Here is a 21,152-nt window from a genome sequence, read left to right on the forward strand (position 1 = left end):
TTCTTTCAAATTGGAGGTATCTGGGAGCAGAGTCGCGAAGAGTAAAAGCGGCCGCAGAAATAAATTTATCCATTCTGACGGCTGGTACGAAAAATTACTGGCTTTATGTGGAGAAGCAATTTACTGAGTAATTATGCGCTGACTCCCTCTAATACGAGAAGACATTCCAATCAACAAAGAATGTTTGTCTCCGAGGGTTTGTCTCCGGTTTTATCGCCGAGGGAGGACAGTATGGACTCCAGGTAATGATGACAGGTGCCCGCTCGTGGGAGAGACGGGCTGCTATCGTGGCGTGCAAACTCCTTGGACGGGAACCAATAAATAGAAAGGTCACCAGTTGCAACGCTTGCAATTCCCATTTGTTGTCATTTAACGGAAACAAACTGTTGCTTTGCGTAGACACATTCCGCAAATTATTAGGAAGTTTCAGGCAGCACGCCTAATGACCTGAGAAGAAAAAACATATGCAACAACACAAAATCCCTTATTTGTATCTTTAGATGCACCTTTTCGTGTCGTCTCCTTCTGTGGTTCCCCTCTAAATTTCATCGAAACAACTAGCGAGCCACGCGTAATCACGCCAATCTGGAGCCATCTGCTCGGGTTGACCGATCTTGAAAATTACGACGCGTCCTCCGTAGGTTTAGAAAGAGACGTCATAGAAGCCATGAAAAATAAAATGTTCAAAAAACAAAGAATTATCGTAGCTTTGGGCAATCTCTTTTAGCACCACCAGGAGATCAGGCCACTCTTCACCCTCGCCGTTCAGCAGCCGAGCTGAGCGCCTAGCGTAGTGAATAAAGAGGACCTCTGGCAACAAGTTGTGAATGCAATCAACTCATAATCGCAAAGACACCGCCGGGGTAGTGCAGTGCTTACGGTCATCGACTACTGTTTCCAAGGATGCGGGATCGAGTCGCGGCCTCGGCGGCCGCTTTTCGATTGAGGCTAAAAGCAAGGCGCCCCTGTGCTGTACGATGTCAGCGGACGTTAAAGAACCCCAGGTGGTCGAAATTTCCCGAGTCCTCCTCTACGGTGTCTCTAATAGCCTGAATCGCTTTTGGACGTTAAACTCCACAAACCAACCCAACCCATACTCGCAAGGCAGGAAAAAATATGGCTGAAACATCAAAGAGTGTACATGCGCACCACTGTGTCTCTATACCAGAATTAAACGTCAGGCAGCGCAGTGATGCAGTATAATCTCATATTTGCTGGCTATCGCGTACTCGGACTTATTTAGCGCTGTGTGTGCACAACAATGTTGTCTTTTTTGCGTTATCTTGATTGCACGAAGTTTTATCCGGCTTCGCCTTTAAGCATAAACGCAGGTAAGGAGGCTGCCAAACCGGTAACTGCGTGAATGGTCGTAGCGTACGAAGCTGTACTTTCTGTCGCTTGCTGCTTAAGATGCAGTTCATTTCATTTTACTACATCTCGCGTTTAGATCCCGGTGTTTACGTGACAAAAACGAACTCATCAAGACAAGAGAGAGAGAAGAAAAATGAGAATGAAAACTAAAAACACCGATTATTGCATGGAATGCAGACACTACATAACAGTCTAGGATACTTAACCAATTAGAGTACGATGAAATCGGCCTTCAGAAATAATTTTTCTATGACGTAAAGACAAGTGTCATGACCACACGCTTATTTAATATGTTTTGACTGATTGTTTTATTGGTTTGTGGCCAAACAAAAATATATGCTTCTAATTTAGAGAGCTAGATTTACTTCTCCCATGCACAAGCCTGAAAACCATTAGAAGGTGCAATCCTGACGTTAAATCTATCCCAAGGGCTCCTTAGCAGCCAACATTAACCTGGTTGTCTTGCATCTAAGCGCGGTGGCTGAGTGGTGCTAGGCAACTGGGATTATTACAACGGTGAACGCCGAAGAACTTGTAGGGCCGAAGTGCATCAATGGTTTCCTGAAGGCGCCGCAGTCCTTTAGACGATCTGTAGAATAGAGCCTTCCAAGGATTTCAAATAAACATGCATATTATCGAACGCAGGGAAGCGTGTTCTATATTCTGCCCAATGGCTTAATCATCGGAAGTGAGTATGCAGCCCAGAACATTGTCATTAACGTAGTGGATACGTGCGTACCTTACAAACGAAAATTCGACAAGACCATCGTCCGCATCAATATTCACAAAGAATCAACGATCGTCTGTCTCAACGTACACAAGTTTGGCCTGAAGAAGGCCAAGCATCTGGGTGTCCCTTCAACACAATAGGGCGCTGCTCTTGATTCACTCTATCAAGACGCCAGCGGACAATGACGTTAACGTATCACCGCCACCGACAGGGCTTAGGTCTACTACGGCGATTACGTATTCATCGTAGCTGCCATTGCGTAAAGATTATAGACGAAACATTACTGACTGTGTCATAATCGAGGGCAGATGTAAGCCTGACGGCAAAGCCCATTCGCCGTAAATGCTCCTGGCCATGATCTTGAAATGGGTATTCTGCAAAGCCCCGCACACTACGGGCTTTTCTTCCGCCAAAGAGGCATTATGCAATGTCCTAAGTTTTTCTTGGTTCGAGGAGGTAACCAGTACTTTCGCTGCCTTAGGTAAGTAATTGCGGTCCGTGGCGGCATTCTCGCCTTTGTTAGCAGCCGCATTGTCATGGCCTGGCTGGCAGGGACGAGCACTCTTCTGACGTGGCATAGAACTCGATAAGCGTTCGCTTTCCGCAAGACACTTCTACAGGATCCATTGCTCGGCTTAAGCAGCCCTGATGATGGTGGCAGTAAAGTGCAGAACAATGCAGATGCGTACGCGGCCACGAAGAGACGTTTGCATGAAAAGACGGTAGAAGACAACACGCAATCAAGTGCATACAACCGACTGCCAAATAGAGAATTGCCGTGAGCTGACGACGAAAAAGAGTGACAGATCCAATTGAATATTTGGAGAATGTAGTTTGACGACACACATACACAGCTGATGCAGCTGCTTCCCTCTAGCCATCGCAGACTCAAAATTAAATCAATAGTATCTTAGGATTGTGTTCTCACTTTCAAATTCATTTATGTCTGCCTGGTGAAGTTAAAGACAGCGGAGATGCAAAATTAGCTGTCAGATACAGCTTCACAAAGCCGCCGCCCCGTTTCGCTTGGTGGCGCCTAGCAGCAAGGTTTATAAAACAGAGGCAATTACATGGCGTAATAAACTGATATACAATTGTGAACGCGTAGAGAAGAAAGCGAAATAGCATTACATGAAATTAAGACAATATCACAGTAGGCAACTGCAGATGCAGCACAAAGAATTGAGAGATAGAACAAAATTCTACTTTTTAACGCATATAGCACGCAATGACTTGTTTGACGAACTGAACAGGTCAAAATTCTTATATTCAGACCATACTTTATTCTACCTTATCGTGCTGTTTTTTCTCGGCCATGCACTACTGCATAGTTAAGCATATTAAGCATATAATTTACATTTCTATGTTTTCATAGTTTACAACCGACACGAAAACGATATTTACACAGGTTGTGGAACTTTAGCCCACAAATTAATGAGATATCCGCGCTTGGTGACTGCCAGGAGACGTGGTGAACGTGACGAAGTAAATTTATGTGAAGGATATAGATGCGCTGAAGACAGTTAACTGTGGCCACTAAAGTGCAGCAAAGCGGATAGTTGGACTAGTAGGTTTGCCATTGATTATGAAGCAGGGCACTATGAAAAACAGACAGGAAGAAGGGACAAGCGCTAGTCCCTTCTTCCTGTATGTGCGATTTCCTGGTGCGCTGCTTCGTAATATATTTAGGTATGTAGGAATTTTCTCCTGCAGTATGTCTTGAGAACACGACGCAGACCATATTTCAATAAAACTGACTCAAATAACTGATGTCATGAGTAAACTAAGAGATATTATTCCAAGACCTATAAAGCTGCGCCTTTACAATTCTGTTTTCTACTCCCTATTCAATCTATATTCACTAGTGGGTGCCATGGCCACAGTTAACTGTCTTCAGCCACCTATATCCTTCACATAAATTTACAAAGCCCTATAGAAATCGCATTAGAAATAAACTGCATGTAGCCACAGTTACGAAAATGCTTCAAGTAGAATGTTTCATTCGGTTGACTTGAATTTATCTTTCTTCTCAGCAACGCCGCATTGCACCGCGAGATTTTAATACAATGGAAGATTACATCGTTGCGTCCACAGCTGTTCGTGCATCCGAACACATACAGAGCTGTGTTGTATCAGGTGCACAACACTAAGTTGACGTGTTTTGTACGTACGCAAGGCACGCAAAACGAGGAACAGCGCAAGCCGAAAACCCTTTCTGTTGGCTCTGAGTGCCTCCGGCTCCTTATGGGGACGTCACGACAGACGGAGAAGCGAGGTTTCTCCCTCCTCTTTCCTCCTCTGTAGCGTTCGCGCGGGGCGCAGGAAATTTTAATTGCGCGCTTTCAGTCGACGATTGCGTAGATATTTTATGCAAAATCGAAAAAATAACTTCACAGGCGTGATCAACAAATATTCTACTTCAAACGCCTATAGTATTGGTACATTTGAAAACCACTGCAGTGTCCCTTTAACGAGGCAAAGCTACGGTGCCGGCAAGGTAAGGCATAGGAAACTTCTTTTCTTTTGGCATACGGCAGTGAACCATACTGTGATTTCAAAACGGTCGCTACAATTTTCATCCTGTGGGAACATAGCGGGGTTCGACACCCCGGAGTCTGTTGGAGTAGAAGAATCGGTAAATAGGGACCACCCGTCGACCAGAAATATCACAGTGCTACCCGACAGGGATGATAACCTCAACAATACTTGCCGCAAATTTACAGCGCATTTTGAGAAAATTTTACAAGAAGTTAGGTCTAGAAATGAAGCTTTTCAACTTATTATACCGCCCGCGCTCTCTGCCATGCCTCCGTCCGTGTTCTGCGATTAAAAGCCAAGCCATCAAGGACTACGCGCTGGAAGTACAGAGAGCAGTAACATAATGAGAAGCCCATGACCACCACCGTTTGTGCTATAGTTGAAAGGATGGACAGTAGGCTTCGCTTCTGTGTCGTCGCTTAACGAAGAAAGCGCATAGGCGATGGTCACAAACCTCCGCCTGTAAGGTGGAGATAAGCGCCTGATCCTCTTTCAGGTTACCCGCTCTACGTCTAATGAGCTGTGAGGACACAAGACACAGTTAAATGATCGGCCGGTCAGTCCGTGAAGCAGTGTGTTCGTGCGGCTGAGGAACAAGTTCAAAACAGTCATATTTGTTGCAGACAAATTCTTATTTTCATCTAGTATCTAAAATCACGCTATATAATAACCAGAACGCTAGAAAAGCTACAATGAATAATTGGCGATAAGTGACCACTCGGTAATTTACAGATCATAATTTTGACAATGAACAAATAGTCACCAAAAAGCTATAAATTGTTGTATAAATTGTGCCTAAAATATAGCCAGTAGGAGCAAAACGTTAATCGCAATATGCAGTAAACAAAATACTAAGCAATATAAGTAAACACTAAATTATTGCTTAAAAATATAAAATGTTTCCTCAGTTAACAGCCACCCCGTGGCAAGATGATCTCTCAAGACAGTAAGTAGTTCAAAGAGTCGATCGGTAACGACGCATGTCGAGATTACAAAACTAGTTGGTCGTTGGCTCGAACAGCTGGACTTTTCTAGAGCATGCTGCCGCGATAGTTACACCCGAAAGCTGAATTTCTCCAGAGCACACTGGCCGCGGTTGCGATGAGGACTGTCTTTTATTCCCTCAATCATCTGCGCCACGTGCACCTGTCCATGACGCGACCAGTGTGTCATTGCTCGGAGAATAATGTCAGAGCATGATCGGAGGAGCGGGAAGAAGCTGTATCTTCTGCGCTACCAGAGGCAGCATGTCACACCAATGAAACGCCCTGAAGCACAGCTTTGCAAGGCCAGGATTATGTTCCAGGGTTATCGAAAAAAAGTGCGGGGCAGCATAAAATATTCATTTGAGTTGCACGTCATAACAAGTCTTTGGCTGGGTGTTCATAATTTTGTAACTACCAAATAAGGCTGAAGCAGTCAGATTTTTCCAGCAGTCTTGTTCAAGACTGGAGAACATAAAACCATTGAAGAAAGTTAAACCAAACTAAATAATTTCAAGCGCCTTTCTCGGACAGGAAATGAGTAGACTATACCTGGGAACAAATACAGTTATTCATAACCTAGTAGAAATCAAGAAACGAAGGTGTGCCTGGGCAAGTCGCTGATTACGAAGGCAAGATAACCGATACTATTTAAGGGAAATAACGTAGACTACAAGAGGCAAGTGTCGGAAGAGGCAGTAGGAAGTCTGGTCAATGGACCGAAATAGGAACTTGGTGGAACAAAGGGCGCGATAACTGGAGCTTGACACGAGTATTGGAAACAGTTGTGAAACAAATTTGTGCAGCAGAATACGTAGATCTTGCCGATTCCGTTAATATTGAATAGGATTACGTCTTCTTTGCACAATTCAGTCTTGAGGGCTAATCATTATGCACTACGTCTACAACTACGGTAAAACTAAGGCTACAGAGGGCTGCAATTTCTAGGCCATTAGGCAAGAAGTGGACACCGGTTATTGATAACAATGTAGTAGCTGAATTGCAGCTGTCGTGTGACAATGATTAGAAAAAATTCAGCGCAAATGAAAATTCCCGAAGGCGAAAAGAAGAAGGAACAGGAAAGAGCGCTCTTTCCTGTCCCTTCTTCTTTTCGCCTTCGGGCATTTTCACTTGCGCTGTTTTTCCAATCATAATGGAGAAACTAGGCGAACAAAAAGTTTAACTTCGTGTGACAAAATAAAATGGACTCGGAGTTCTGCAAGACTGTATGTATTACCGACAGTTATAGTGTAAATCTCTCACATGGCTGAATCCTTGACACAACTAAGAGAGTCGGATGTGGGAAAGAAATTAAAGTTTTCAATGAAGCACGGCAAATACCTTCTGCGTTGATGAAAATGGGCAATTCATGAGAAGAGATATCTGTGTAAATAATCTATAAAATCGGTATTCTTGGCAGTATTCATCGTTCTATCTCATCCTTCAATAGTTGGCGCATTTACAAATGGCTTTCTCGACACGTGTACAGGGCATACACAAACAATACCTTCAGCGATGATATGCTGTAGGCAGCATGAGGCTGGGCACTTCTTGTGTTGAAGTGATCTAGAACTTCTTTCTATTTTCTTCATGAAGAAAGCAGTTAAGTGTCTACCTGATTAAAGGAAATAATATTTAGGTAAACAAACGGTAAATACAACTGTCGAGTAGACCAAGCAGTTTAAGATTCACTTAGGGTCTGTCAGTTTCACTCGTAGGATTCTCATAAAAGGATTGGTATGTTGAGATGAGATGTTTTGTATACGTTTACACCTGCGGAACACTTCGTATAGTAGAACGGGCACCAACGCTGCTTAACATCCTCACCTTCTTGCGTTATTGCTCGGCCTCCGGCGTGGCTGCACAACAGCTGCTGACGAGGAAGAAGAGGGCAGGAGTGGGCGGAACGGTAGGCTTGTTTCCGCCGTGCTTCGATGGTAGCGTGAAGAGGTGGTACCTGAGGAGCTTCTATGCGGAGGGTTTGGTGGAGTCGACTGTGTAGACAAAAAAGGGGTAAATAACAAAAAAACTAAAGTGTATTCACTGAGAATATATTCAAAATATCGAAGGGAACAAAATGTAGCGCACCAAGACAAGGACAGAGAAAGAAGACGCACACAGCGCTAACTTCCAACTAATCGGTCGATTCCAATACTAACCACTATTTTCGAAATGCATCAGGTAATATTGTATGACTGGGAGAAGTTATTGTGACACTCATTGTTCTTTATATATTTCTTTGTTTCAATCAGTTCTTTCGACGATTCGACTAATAAATAAACGCCTCAGCATTTCCTACCTGCCATTTCCCCCCTTCCACGCCGACAGCCACAGAGCCGATTTGTACTGCGATTCTTCTTATTCTGAACTGCACCGCGCCGAGCCCACTCTGAATACTCCATGTCATCGGACAACTATCACGTGAAGCCCGCCCATCCCATTCTTTCTTTTCGTCACCGCAAATATTAGTTATTTATTGGCACGTACGGGAATATATATAAAAAAACAACTCCTCTAGTGGGGCGTTGCATATTTCTCACCCGGACTGCAAACCGTCTGTCCAACCCTGTTCCTGAAAGGAACCCAGTCGATGTACTTGTGGACGGAGCTCCTGCTTCTGTCCTTATTGAAACCGGTCCCATTACACACTACAATATTTTCATTTCCCATATACTCTTGAAACTGCAGGTATAACCCGCCTCTGCAGCGTGGCCATTGGCTGTCGGGCTACAACTCTCGGCACGTGTTTTGCGAGTCACCAATCCTAGTGTCACCACACCGAGTCACCCCAGAGTTACCACAGCCCTGTGTTGTTATTGGGCGCCGTAAACACCCTTTTAGCGTCATCTTTGGGCTCGAATTGATTCCGATATATTCCAACCCTATTGAACTTTTTACCGGCTTTCATCCTTCGATGCTACGTTCTGCCCTGAATACCTCACATCGCCTTTGCGAAGCGAAGTTTTACTGTGAAGCTCCTGAAGTCGCCGATTACTGCCCTGCGTCGTCTTTTCCTACCATGTTCGATGAAGGCTGCTCGGTTGGCCCATTGCTGATGTCTGCAGCGTCCGCAACGTTGATTATGCGCGCATTGTATCTTCTAAAGCAGCAGTAGATGACCGGTCAAAATGTGTTTGAGTGCATAGATGTCGTATGTCACGGTGACATTAATAAGGGACAAAGTAAACGGTTTCGCTCCCTGGTGAACTACGTAATTGAGAAGCAGCTTCAAGCGGTGCAATCGAACAAATAACAGTTTTTTGTTGTCTTATCGGAAGACTTTTTTGCCAAGAAATCCCGCCAGACCGTCATGAAGAATTTCCGGACCGTTAATGTAAAACTTTCGCGTTGTAATTAGAAGTGCAGAGGATCTGCTGAAAAAAAATAATTTGGAAGGTGTAGCAAAAAAGGGAAATATGCTGAGCTAGGTGTTCTTGAAATCTTATTTGCGGCCAAGAGGCATAAGCCTGAGATTCCTTTCAGGGCAATAGCTTCCGAGCACCTCTCCTAGAAGATGGTTGTCTCCATGTATCTGAACAAACAACTCTCCACACTGCAGGTAAATAACTCGTTCTCCGTTTCCAATTTAGAGGAAGTTGTTCGGTTCTTGTTCTACGACAACCCTGTAGGCCGTTCTGGGCTTGGCGTTGATGCCGAATATCTTTTCTTTTCCGTACGGCATGGTCGTCTACGGTATGTACAGCAATCCATTTAATATGAAAACGACGAGCAAGCCTTTCAAGAAAGAAGCGGCATTTCTACAGCATCCTTTCTGGAACTCCTCACTTTGTATCTCAAGAATACGTACGTCACTTGGGAGAATCAAGCACCCTCGCAAAAGTCCTGTGTAGGTATAGGGTCAACATTGTCACCTGTGCTCAGCAGCATTTTCCTTAGCCAAGTCAATAAGAGAGTGGGGAATGATTTGGGTGGTGACATTGTGCGCATTTTCAGGTACGCTGATGATTATATTATGATTACAACGTCCGTTCAGCCAGAAACTGTGACATATGTTTTAGATTATTTTGTAAAAAACGTATACGGACTCAAATGTACGCATGAAATTCCTCAGAATAACACACTGCAATATTTGGACCTACGGCTGGCCTTTGAAGCATCCCACCTGAGCTGGCAATATTCCGCTCAGAGCGAGAAGCCCCGGTTGAACTACAAATCTTGTTCACGGTTTTCAGGCTGGTTTCTCCGAATCTGTTCATGTTTCTAGTACGGGAAGGAAATATTCTTAAAAAAACTGAAACCCTCTAAAAGTGACTCGCAGCAGCGCACCAGGCCTGATGATGGAAGGAAAAATATAGCTGTGATGAAACACGTTCATAAATTTTTACACAGATTTATGAAAGTGAGGGCAAAATATGGTCTAAACGTTGTGTTTTTGGCTCCTAATAAGGTCGTCAAGGTTGAAGCAGCGGCGCAAAGGAAGAAAGATTGAATTGACAAAACAGCGGTTGTAAAGTTAATAATAAAAACATGTACGTCCCGTGTAAGGCTGCAGTGGTATACCAGATTCCAATGTCCTGCGCGTGCACATACATTGTCCAGACAGGCCGTTGCCTCAATGTACGGCTTTCGGAACAACAAATTGCTTTAGGAACAGGTTCAACAAACTTATTTAAGCATTGTCTAGAGTGTCAGTGCTCTCTGTTCCTCGTCAACACCGAAGTCCTGTTCGTTCATAATGATCGTAGCATAAGGGAAGTAGCCGAGGCATGTCATGAGAAAAGAAGTAAAATGGTTGTGCCAGCCGGGAATCAGTAGCCTTATCTTCTATGGAAATGGACATGTTAAACAGGGGGGAACGTTGTCCGGATATGAGTCCTTTTAATTACGTGACAAGTGCATTTATGACAAGGCACATTCGCGCATGCTTCATTCCTGCCTTTATAAGACAGTGTGTTTTTCAGGTAAACGCTGATGCAAGTTCAGTGCCACGTGTGTTTTTCCTTCTTCTTAGTCCCGTGTCGACGCTGTTTTATGAGAAAACGCAGCTTCACGTCATGCTCTTTCTGTGACATCAAGAGTTTGCCGAAAACTCGTCTTGTCGGGATGGAAGCAAAGCATGACAAATACACAAGAGAATAAACAACACAACGTGACGTTTCGACTCCATACACGAGCTTATGTACGTTTAAAAAGTGGGCGCAGGGAGCATACGTAAGCAGTTGCCAGATTGCCACAGTTACGGTTTAAGGTGTGACTGGTCGTATGTATGGTCAGCGATTCCAGGTGAAGACGAGGAATTTTTTTTTCTTGCAACTGAAAGAAAAACATTCCCTTGCCTTCACCTAGCTGGAATCGCTAACCATAAAAACGACCTTGGACCTTGGCAATCTGGCAACTGCTTACGCATGCTCCCTGCGCCTCCTTTTTAAACATACATAAGCTCGTGCCTTCGCTTTTCGTTTTTTAGAGAGAACGAGGCTCTCGTGGGGGAGCCGAGACGTCATGTTGTGTTTTTGTTTTTCTTTTGTGGGTTTGGTCGGCGTCCACAATGTCATGTCATGCTCTTTCACCCCATAAGGTGATGCCCTACAGATTCGCGTGACTCTGTCGGATCTTATCCTCACTTTGTCAACCCTAACTGTTCCCAGTGGAACGAGTCAAGTTCCTGCTCTCCTTCCTGGCCCTCCCACTGTCTTTCTGACATTCAGCGCTGTTACATTCCGCACTATTCCTGTTTATGGCATGAGGGCCGATTATCTGCATCCAGAATCCCTGACGAGGTAGCATAAGGTTTTTCTAATGCATAAGGGCCCCTTATGCGAGGTCGCATAAGGGTCTTCTAATGAACATTTTTGCTGTGGTTTATGATCTCTAGGCCGAACATTTGCTGTCACTTACTGTAGTGACACTAGCGATGCAGGTCCTGTCCACAGGTGTCCGTAAGATACCGTTTATTCTGAGCGACGCAATAATCAAAACGAAGTCGACAAGATGTTTGCGAACGTTGTCATCGACCCTTCGTGCACCCTTAGCCGCTATGTGGTACAGTAGTCATGAAAATAATAGTGCTGGACATTTCTCAGCTACTATCCGTTCCTCAATACGACAGCCAAAAAGGCATCTATCCTCTTGAGTGCATTAAACATTTAATGCCTGCGTGAACACTGCTACTTTTTTCTAATTCTACTTTGTGCGAGCTACTGGTAGATCGAGTCGACAAACGAGGCTGTGAACGTAGGGCTTACTTAAAGGCGTGTATTATTTAGCACGGTATGATTTTGTGATTCTAAGTTCCCTGAGACATTCACACATAATAAACTCATCGCTCTGGGGCATCCAATGGGTCACTTGTTTGTCAGATTGCACTATTTTGTCTTCTACATTAATTAGCCCCCTTGTGGCGACTTTCTAGGCTTTATACACTTTTTCGCCGCCTCAGACTTCAACATAGTTTTAGGAAATTAGCGTCTCTCCATAAAATTCAACGTGTAGGCAATCAGGGTAATGCTGAAGGCTCTCAGCCTGGATTTAACAAGATTCGCGCTATCAGTGATCCCAAGTGGCGCTGGCAAATCGGGTGATTATTACTCAGAAAACAAAAGAGAACACACTTTTAAGACGTTCAAAATGTACGACTCCTTTTAAACACAAAATCTGGAACTTAGAATCTACTTGGTGTAATTTTTATAGCCATCGCTGTGGGCATAATGAGTGCTGCGTGGCACGCAGGGTTATTCCATCAGATTTGGCATTGGCCTACTTGGGATGCCATTTAGTTCTTGCTCAGCACCCATCGTGGTCATCCCAACACTGGTGACGTGGACAGTTTTGATGATGGGAGCGTTCAAATATCAGAACCTCTGTAACGCTAATGTGCAATACACGTCAAAGGAAACCTAGAGCTAAGCCGGATTAGATTACCCGGGTGCCCATTCTATGATGTATGACATAGCCCACCAAGGAGCACAAGCCTTTGATCATTCGCGGCCGACTTTTCATTGTTAGAAAGATCACTGATATCCTGGAGAGCTTGTTGCACGGTAATACTGGGGTCCTGACAGACACCTCAAGCTACTGTGTCCTGCCCAAAATGTCCCATCAACTTTTATTTCATGGTGAAATAAATATCCGGAAGAGGAACAAAAAATGGAAACAAAAACTAGAACAAGTAGGTTTGAACATTCGGTCTTCACGATAAAGAAAATGCAGCAGTGTACGTGAATATGCTTAGTGCAGTAATACGAAAGCATTACGAGTTCGGTCAAGCCATCCGCCAGATGATGTACCGTCTTTGCCAAAAGTAACCGAAAAGCCCAGCCGGCCGGCGGAGCAAGCGCAGGGCCGAGCTGCGGCGTAGCGGTCGCCGTCCGTGGCCGCTGCTCGCCGGCTGCGAGTGTAACCGTGCTGACGTAGGGCTGCTCCCTCGCTATCTTTTTTGTGATGATAAAATGTAGGCGGGTACTATGTGCGGCGTCCATTTTTGTCCTTTAAAACACTGTGCTAGTCATGGTGGGCGCTGTGGACAGCAAAACACACTAAACGCTGATTTTGGGCTGGCATCGTGAATCTGTGCTCTTCGTTAGAAGGCCATGTTGAATCCGAAAACACAGCTCCCGTAGATGAAGTGATTCGAAAAGTGTTTTTTTTTTTGTCTCGTTTGGAATGTTAGCACCGGGAGATAGGACACAAGAGAAACCTCGGTTTTGTGTTTCCTGCGATTCCTACTCTGCAATGGAGACACTTCGCAAAAAACCCACTGTCTTTCATTTGGGTTTTCAATTTTTTGTAGTTGATGTGAGCTGCATTCACATGTTATGTGGTACAGGGTAGGGGTCTTCCCGCGCCACGGGCATTCGTCTCTGAATGTCGTGGGATGCATCATGTGTAATATGTGTAAATTAATGAAGGTGCTCGTCTGTAGCCGCCTCAGATCTATGGCCTCCTCGTTGCTGAGCTTTTAATGCGGCTCCGGATATACTTTCCGCAAGCCTCTGTAGTGTTGTAGTATTGTGGTGTAGTCAGGGTCAAGCGGAATCAGGTCCTCTGTTGCGAGACTGTTGGGCGCACTGTAGGTTGCACGTCCTCGGGCTACCCTGTCTGCGTACAAATTCCCCGTGATCCCTGCATGCCCCGGAATCCACACTAGTGTTTGAGTGTATTGTTTTGTTGGCTCGCTTGTGGAAGCAAGGATTTGGTGCGCTACCTTAGATAATTTACCCCGTTGAAAATTCCTGCACGCCGATTGAGAGTCCGACAGTATCGTCAGACTCTCTCCAGTTTCTCTTCCTTGCCTAATGGCCAGTGCGATAGCCACTTCCTCTGCCTCCGTGACTGTACAGTTTTGGATCGAGGCGCTAACTACCTCCCGGCCTTCGCAGTCTGTGACCGTGGCTATCGCCCTCTTTGCGTTGGTTTCGTATAATGCTGCGTCGGTGAACCTTGACGTGTCTTGTTGGCCGAATGTTTTTTCATAATACTCTGCCCTTGCCTGCCTCCTTCCCGTGTGTAGGCGGGGGTCCATGTTTTTTGGTATGGGCCGAACTCGTTACCAATTTCTGACTTCCCGCGATACCTCTCATGTCTTGTTATAAGCCTGTAGGTGTGCGCTAAATCCCAGTCTTTCCAACACCCGTCTTCCAGTCGTCGTTTGTAGAAGTCTGTTTAGCTGTGACTTGATTTGGGCTTCTGCTAATTCTTGTATTGTATTGTGCTGACCCAGAGGAATTGTTCTTCTGTAAACCCCATATGTTCACGGGACCTGTATATGTGACCATCGGTCGGGTGCGCAAGAACGCGTACGTGCACGTTGCCTCGGAACAGTATAGCTTTCCCTGTGTTAGCTACAACTCTCTCCATGCTCGAGCAGAAGAGTACGTGCTGCCTGTGTCGTACGATCCCCACTCGAAGTCACCCCTACTAGTTCCTTTGTATATCCGTGTATTCTTTTTCCCCTGGCAATATGACCCCCAGAAGATCCTTAGGGGCGTACGTGACTGTTGTTTTTGTGGTGAGTTATGTTTTTCAAACCTAAGATGGCGGCCATGCAGTGCTGAAGTGTGGTGTGTCTACGTGCGCCTTCCTCTGTGAGTGAACTACTTTGTGCGCTCTATGTGTGTGTTTTGTTTCGGACCCCGACCCTGCGCACAAGGCATCGTCGACAAGGATTTAAAAAGGAGCCGCCGAGGCCCCAAAGTCAGTCCGCCCAGTTCGCTCCCGAAGAGAGTAACCAGAGCTGCCGCGTGCTCCCGGGGGGTACTCCAGCGCCGCCGGCACCGCACTCTCAGGCCGCAAGCTGCACCGGAAGGACCGTCACCTTCGAGTGCCGCTCGTCTGCGTCGTCTTAGTGATGCACTGCCGCCGCGCTCCCCGGTAAATTGTATGTTCCAAACTACTCTGAACTTTCTTTCCCTTACTGTGGCTTGAATTGTTATTTCCTTCCCGGAAAAGCATGACCCTGTATACGTATTCGCTGTATTTAATTCGATTGTTTCTTCACTCATGTCGTTGCCTTTTAGAATGTAATTGCTGCTGACTAAATGTTTTGTGTGTTCCTCGTTTTGAGCCTATAAACCACTTCTTATTATTGTTGCAAGTCAACGCGTCTTCGTCTAATTCTCCACGTTTGCTTAACGGCTACGCCGGGCATCGAACGACCACCCCCCTATTTTGTCATGTCTCGGTGATGACCTCCGGTGATTACCGCGCACGTGATAGTGAGGTATGCTGTGCGGAGCGCCCTTCCTTAGTAGCGCAGCGTTCTGAAGGCACCAAATCAGGCATCGCTCATGATACTCGCCTACTTTTTATTATCCCAAGAAGAAGAGCGAGGGAGCATGTTTACGTCAGTCACCTTATACTCGCCGCTGGAGAGCAGCGGCCAGCGACGGCACTGGTAGCGCCGCAGCTCGGCCCCATGCCTGCTCCGATGGCCGGCTGGGCTGCTCGGTTACTTTTGGCAAAGACTTTCGTCTATGGCTTATTTATCTAGTTTGTAAGTAGGAGCGGTAGACAGAATCTTATTAGGACGATGATGTTTACTGCAGAGAGCAGCGATATTGTGCTGCAGTTCTATTCGAGGCGTGATTAGCAGCTGGCGAAAGCACTGTGCTCTCCTGTAAGGATTGTTTGCTCGGATGATGGTTCGCGTACTGGTGGTGACAAGATATTTTGTTTAATGTTCTTTCTTTGGAACTCGCTATGACGAGAGTTTTAAAGCTCAGATACTTTGGTGATCTGATGAGAAGAGAGGAGTCGCTGGAGAAAGATTTGATGCTGGGAAAGGTTGAGGGTCACCGGAGAAGGGGCAGGCAGCGAACGCGATGGTTAGGTGGCATCCTCGAGGCGCTGCAGATGAAGTTATGTGATGTTACGAAGATAGTGAGAGACCGGAAAGGGTGGCGTGATATGGTCCATAGGGTCACGAAGACTCGGACACGACTGAACGACTGAACTGAACTGAACTGAACTGATGACGAGGGGTTGTGATGACAGGCTCTGTCAACAGCACTGACAAGCCAAGAAATGTATTAAAACTAAAAATGCAGCGCTACTACATTACACACAAAAAAAATAAAAATTAGTGTTTTAAAATGTAATCTGATTCGTTTTCAACATCTCTACACTTACAGATATGAATCGCTTTCATGTTCATAAAGTTCTCCACATTGCCAGCTTGCTGATGTTTGTCAACCAGGAACCCGTATAATATACATTTTGATGTCGACGCAGGCCTAAGCAAGGAATATATGTTATCTCTAGACGTCTAAATCTTGAAACCCTCGCTCTGAGGCATGAAGGTTTAGAGCTCACATTGACCAGACAAATACATATGCTGCAGAAGTAGCAAAAAGCAGTTGAAAGAATTATTGCAAGCAAGGTTACATAGGTTTGGGAGTGTAGAACTGAAAGTGCACTAAGGTAGATCAATAAAAGGAGGGTGTTGTAAAAGTACTGATGAAATAATGCACTACTAAAGCTGAGAATAGTGGTACTACTACCGCCCCATTCTGTAGGGGCAGCGCCTGTATTCCATCGACTGTACCATTAGCAGAATGGATGCTTTCTTCAAGCTGACACGGCTGATGACAAAGACACCAGGCTTTCTTTGACGTAACGACCTGTTCTCGAATTTCGCACAACACGGTATCATAATCGTAGGTGTTTGTTTTATTTAGAGTTACTTTACGGCACAAATTTCAGGACTCAGAAGAAAATTCCGCACAACTCTTAAGCATCGCCTTAAGCGAACAGAGCGAGAGCATTAAAGTGTTCTTCAGAATCCCATCGCTTCCATTCTCCAGACTCATCCAGAAGTCTGCATTCCAGCAAGATGATGGCACGCTGCGGAAGGCAGAGCATTCCTCTGCCCCATGCTTGCCACTCCCGACTGCAATAAAGGTGCCCCTGGGGTCACCCAGTAGGTGTCTAATAGTTTTACCGATAGCATATCGCTAAAACCAGAACGGGAGCATGAGAGCTATGCTCTAAATGTACGCTGGCCAAACATTTTTTCGGGACCTCTGCATTGAAGACATGCGAGCTCTTCACCTGCACTTTGTGGGGGATTGTTGCAGCCATCTGTGAGGGGGGGCGCCTTTTCATTGTTCCCCTACGCTGAACCCTATCTACAGTGTTCTAGAAGGCTTTGTAGTGGCAAAAGCGGTGCCCTCCGGGTGATGCCTTTTAGGCGGTTGCCGCGACGTGGCGCTGGCGTGGACTCCTCAAGCGCAGATAGTTGTATGCACAGTACCGGAGGTGCTAGGATGGAACGGAAAGCTGGAAAAGGACGTGGTGACAGTTAATCAGGCCATAAGAAAGTTAGGCCTGGAGAAGCGTTTCGAAGTGGTTGAGGTAAACAGGGAGGTGCATAAAGCAGGTTTTGGTAAGGCTTTTCAGCGAGATGGTATTTATTTTAACAGAAGGGTGGGAGCAGAGATCGGCTAGTGCCTGGCAGGTTGGGCTGTAGCTTTTTTGAGGGCCCGCGAGGACTACTTGCACAGAGGTAGTTAGAAGTGAAGCAGAAGGAAATGCAATAACGGAGGCTGAGCCCCCAAAAATGGCAAAAAATGGCAAAAAGGAGGTCGAGAATGAAAAGTACAAAAACGAAATTTAACACTAGGATCAGCTACATAAACATGCAAGGAGGTAGAAAAAGAGCGAAATGGCTAGAGATAGAACAGCAGCTGAAGGATGACAAAATAGGTGTGTACGCTCTTTGCGAGACTCATCTCAGGGATCTAGAAGATCCGCCATTTATAGAAGGCTACGTCTGGGAAGGGTGCAACAAAACGAGAACGGAAAAAAAGGGTGGAGGGTTAGGTGTGTTGTTACACGAGGGAACAAAATGGCAAATAATAAATCATCTTGTAAAGAACATATCTGGGTTTCAGGATCAATTGCCGGCATAAGGACATTGCTAGGGGTAGTTTATTTAGGAACAGAAAATCAATGCAGGCAAGAAAACAAGGATCTTGCTGAATGTCTCAGTGACGAAATAAGCCAGTTTGGAAACGGGGCCAATATTATTCTGCCTATGGACATGAACGGCCACATCGGCGATCTGGATGAATACATGGATTGTAACGGGAAGCTAAGGTAGATTTCTGTGAGCGACACGATCTAGTTATAATAAATACAGAAACAAAATGTGAAGGCCAAATCACGCGGGAATTCCGCAACAGGCAGACTACCATTGACTACTGTATAATGTCGCAGGAAATTTATAGCAAGGTCACAAAAATGGAAATAGACGAAGAAGGGGAGTGTAGTCTGGGGAGTGATCATAAACGTATTAGTCTGCAAATAGGGCCCTTGATGAAAACAGAAATGGAACTTAGACAAAACATAAACGCGAAATTAAACGACGATCAAATAGCGCAGACAGCAGCAGACATAGAGGAAGCAATAGAAAAAAGCCCCATGGATGACTGGGATAATGAACAGGTAGAACTACTAATAAAGAGGAAAAGTAAGGAGGTTAAAGTAGCAAACCGCTAGAATGGAAATAGGAAGCCACGGAGCTGGTGGAATAAGGAAATTAGGGAAGCTATTGAACAACGACGGGCTCCTTCAAGGCAACACCGAGTGGCAAAGAAAGCACAGGCATCTCAGGAGGAAATCGACCAAAAATGGGAATCATATCGACAAAAAAAAACTTGAGGTGCAGGCTCTCGCCCAAAGTGAAATAAGGTAATCCCCCGATCGCTGGATGGCTGACATACACGATGCCTCTAGAGGCGGAGCAAGAAAATTCTGGAAACATATAAGCTGCCTAGGGAAGAAGAATCAAAGAAAGCAGGATCGGATTCAAGATGACGAGGGAAATTGTTGAAATGGAGACAAAGCAGTGAACTACATTGCATCATTTATAGCCGAGTCATTTAAGGACGACGATAGGGTAATCTCCGCAAAACCAGGAAGCAACATAAGGCAGCAGAATACAAAGCAGCTTAGAATTGACCAATCTAAACTGGAAAAAGGAAGAAAAAATATTTCTAAAAACACATCTACAGGAATAGATGGATTTCCGATCAAGCTGAATAATGAACTTGGTCCAAAAAGTAACGAAACGTTGTTAAAAGCTCTGGAAACAGTCATAACGAATAAGCAAATTCCGGACAGCTGGCGGCAGAGTAAAATGAATTTGTTTTATGAACTGAAAGGAGAAAGGATGCACATAAAATCCTACAGGCCGATTACCATAACATCTGTTATGTACAGGTTGGCCATGCAGGCGGTGAAATTAAAGGTGCAAGCATGGGTAGAAAGTAGAAAGATACTCAGAGTACTTCAGAACGGCTTCAGAAATGGTAGGCGCTTAGATGATAGCCTGTTCGTGCTTACCCAATGCATCAAAATATCTGGAGTGGAAATTAGACCTTTGTATTTAGTCTTCCTGGACATAAACGGGGCGTATGACAACGTAAGCAGCGAACTCCTGTGGAACATATTAAAAGAAGAAGGTATCGGCTATGAGATAATAGAGTTCCTACAGTAAATATACCGGGATAACAAAGTAGTAATTGCGTGGGAAGCGATAAGAAGTACGGAAGATGTCAAAGTATGCAAAGCATTAAGACAAGGCTGTCCTCTATCACCGCTGCTGTTCATGCTTTATATGATAAACCTGCACCGGAGGATACAAGACAGTAACCTAGGTTTTACCCTGTCATATAGATTAGGTGGAAAGGCGGTAGAGCAGCGCCTCCCCTGTTGGATGTATGCAGACGATATTTTGCTGCTAGCTGAGGTCTCGAAGAATTGGAAACTCTATTTAAGAATTGCGGGGACGAAGGGGACGCTCTAGGCTTCAGTTCTAGCGCAGTTAAGGCGGGTCTGATGATTTTCAGCGGCTCAACTGATCAGGGTCTTAAAACACAAGGCCATGAAATACCCAGAATAGCAGAATATAAATATCGGGGGGTATAGGTAAACGAAGGATTGGCACGCATTGGAAAGCATGAGCAATCACTTAATACCAAAGGGCGAAAGAATGCCGGGATAATGAAGCATAGGACATTGTGGGGATTCAACAGGTATGAGGTTTTGAGGGGTATTTGAAAAGGAATTATGGTGCCCGGACTTACTTTCGGAAATGCGGTTTTGTGCCTAAAATCAGAGGTACAGTCGACATTAGAAATAAATCAGAGATCCGTTGCACGATTACCAATAGGTGCCCACGGTAAAACCACAAATGAGGCGGTACAGGGAGATATGGGTTGGCCATCTTTCGAAGTACGGGAAGTTCAGAGTAAAATATTATATGAGGAACGCCTAATAAAATTGGACACTAACAGATGGGCAGCTAAAGTATTTATATACCTGTACTTAAAAAGCGTTGACTCACAATGGAGGAAAAAAACTAGGAAACTAACTAGTAAGTATGCTAATCACAAGGACGGAGAAATAAACAGCATTAAGCAACAGGTGAAAAACACACAAGGTAAAAATTGGAAAAATTCGATGGAAAAGAAACAGAGTGTGGAATTATACCGAAAGAAGAAAATGCAGATCAGGAAGGAAGATTTATTTAATAACTCAAGAGGCAGTGCCCTACTTTTAGGGTGTCTTAGAACAAGCAGCTACAGAAAGAAATTTAACAGTGGAGATGACGCATGTGCTGTATGTTGAAACTCCAGTGAAACGATAGACCTTATTATACTTGAATGTAATGGTATGCATCCGAAAGTTGATGCAGGCGCAGTCACTGTTCCTGAAGCTCTGTGGTTTAGCGATACCAGTGGCCGGGTGAATAAACCGGCGGTGGAAACTAGCAAAAAGCTACTGGAAGATTGCTGGCTTAAAAGCGGAGAAGGGACATAATGTTAGTAATGTAGAAATAAAAATTTATTAGATAGAATGATGGTTTAGTTAACCAATCTAAATCCATAATTGAGATATAGGGAGAAAATTAAGCATGAGAGCTACTGCTACCACCCCCGCTTCTAAGGAGACATCCATCCATCCATCCATCCATCCATCCATCCATCCATCCATTCATCCATTCATCCATCCACCCAGGATGGATGGATGGAGAACATAAACATGCAAGAAACACCCTCGCTGGGCAG

The sequence above is a fragment of the Amblyomma maculatum genome, chromosome 5, assembly GCF_055883805.1.
Source record: "Amblyomma maculatum isolate TAMU_Amacu chromosome 5, ASM5588380v1, whole genome shotgun sequence".
NCBI lineage: Eukaryota > Metazoa > Arthropoda > Arachnida > Ixodida > Ixodidae > Amblyomma > Amblyomma maculatum.